The sequence below is a fragment of the Pecten maximus genome, chromosome 7 (genome assembly GCF_902652985.1).
Source record: "Pecten maximus chromosome 7, xPecMax1.1, whole genome shotgun sequence".
Taxonomy (NCBI): Eukaryota; Metazoa; Mollusca; class Bivalvia; order Pectinida; family Pectinidae; genus Pecten; species Pecten maximus.
Window position 1 is genome coordinate 13886918 of NC_047021.1, and position 2477 is coordinate 13889394.

Here is a 2477-nt window from a genome sequence, read left to right on the forward strand (position 1 = left end):
TGTCTTCTCTCCAATGTGTCTTGTCTACTCTCCAATGTGTCTTGTCTACTCTCCAATGTGTCTTGTAACACGAGGAAATAAAAAGAATCTTAATCTGAATCTGAACTGTCAACGTGGAAGAAAGCCAGTATTACTGCAATATTAAAGTAAGGTCTAAGTCTGACCCTTGAACTACACTATCAACCACTAACACTTACCTGTGTAGTAGGAAAAGGCGATGAAAAAATGCTACACCACACGGAAGGGCACAGTATCTTCAGCAATACAAAAACAAAATAACACGTTGGATTCCTTGCAAAATAGTCAACGGTCCTTCAGTTATCAATAGTATTAGAACATTTGATAAGGAACCATTTAAAAAAAAACGGAAAGATATGCAGATTGTACTGTACATGTAACTTAGCCATAAACGTTTTAATTCATCGAATTAACTTATCGTCAATGGAGGAAAATCATATTATCGTCAATGGAAGATAATATCTAAACAGTTTTGGCCATTGTGTGGAAGGTTTCTGACTTTAAAGTTTAAACGCGTTTCAAAACCTTATCTATTTTTATATTAATTCTTGTTAATATAATAGTTATGAGGGAGAGGGCTGGACTATAAGCTACACCTGTTGGCTGGACTATAAGCTACACCTGTTGGCTGGACTACAAGCTACAACTGTTGGATGGACTATAAGCTACACCTGTTGGATGGACTATATGATACACCTGTTGGATCGACTATAAGCTACACCTGTTGGATGGACTATAAGATACACCTGTTGGCTGGACTACAAGCTACAACTGTTGGATGGACTATAAGCTCCACCTGTAATATGGACTATAAGATACACCTGTTTGCTGGACTATGAGCTACACCTGTTGGATGGACTATAAGCTACACCTGTTGGATGGACTACAAGCTACACCTGTTGGCTGGACTATATGTGTTACGTCGTATGTATATTCATGTCATATATGTTCGTGCGGTGTTGTCTTTGTTCTATACGGGCCACCGTACTACGAGGTGAGACCAGGTAGGTGCGTGAAAATGTCGGCCGTGTGTTTTCTCGGACCGGTACGCACGAGGTGTGTTCCCCGAGTTTTACTGTGGTAGTAGTGGGACACTAATTATTCAGGCACAGATAACAGACTGTGGTAAGTGTGTCTTTGTAATTTGTTTCTATTTTACTATTCTCTAGCCCTTTTTAGGTTAAATATCTATGGTGAACGTCCGTTAGAACGTGCAGCTCATTGTTATGTAACATTGTTATTGTATTGTGTTAGAAGTATTTAAGTACATATGTTGGAATACGTTGTTGTAATTTGCTATGTATATCGATACTTAAGTTAGGTATATGTATATTTTAGGATATTGGATGTTTAATATGCATTATTATATATTTGAATGTTGGTAATTATGTGATTTATGGTGATAAATATTATTATGAAATATATTGATCTAATTAAGAAAGTCTATTTGGGTGAAAGTGTTAGATATATTGTATTCTTATATTTAAGCTCCCAATACCGGTCACAACAACGACATGTGAGAGACCTCTGTCAGGGCCTATCATAGAGCAAGGGAATACCAGCGCCTGGACCTTCAGACAGGAAGGTCAACTAGATTACCCAAAGCTTCGGGATAGGTCATGAGGCGACCTTGGTGGTAACGTTGATTGAGCCGTGTGACACAATCTTGTGAATTGGTTGTGAGGGTCTGTTGTACCCATCTCTACGGTGTCAGGAGTTGTGCTGAGGCACACTTTTATTTGTGTAACTTGAAGTTATTGTGTGGTGATCCTGTGTGGACACTATTTCCGGTGGTCCAACTGCTGTCGGGAACCTTTAGTATGAAGAGAATGCAGCTGACGTTGTACCCAGCTAGGCGGGTGACCGTTTTGGAGGTTGTGAACCAATATTATGATTGGTAGAGCAGACTTTAGTGACTTTAATACAATTATGGTGTGAAACTTGGTTGAGAGTGCGTGTGATTGTTTACATGTTGTAAATAAATTGTTAACTGTTGCTAACACGACTTGTTGTGTCATTTCCCTTATAACTGCTCGACGCTCGTCCTACGTAACAATATGATACACCTGTTGGCTGGACTATGAGCTACACCTGTTGGCTGGACTATGAGCTACACCTGTTGGCTGGACTACAAGCTACACCTGTTGGCTGGACTACAAGCTCCACCTGTTGGCTGGACTATAAGATACACCTGTTGGCTGGACTACAAGCTCCACCTGTTGGTTGGACTATAAGCTACACCTGTTGGATCGACTATAAGCTACACCTGTTGGATGGACTATAAGCTACACCTGTTGGCTGGACTACATGATACACCTGTTGGTTGGACTATGAGCTACACCTGTTGGCTGGACTACAAGCTCCACCTGTTGGCTGGACTATAAGATACACCTGTTGGCTGGACTACAAGCTCCACCTGTTGGTTGGACTATAAGCTACACCTGTTGGATGGACTATAA

The 2477-nt window shown here is 40.6% G+C and overlaps 1 long non-coding RNA gene across 1 annotated transcript; it reads left to right on the plus strand.

Moving 5' to 3' along the window:
* Nucleotides 1–900: 900 nt before the first annotated feature.
* On the plus strand, nucleotides 901–2013 carry LOC117331066. Its single transcript, XR_004533444.1, has 2 exons — nucleotides 901–1143; nucleotides 1507–2013. It is a non-coding gene; the product is annotated as an uncharacterized LOC117331066 (long non-coding RNA).
* The last annotated feature ends 464 nt before the right edge of the window (nucleotides 2014–2477 follow it).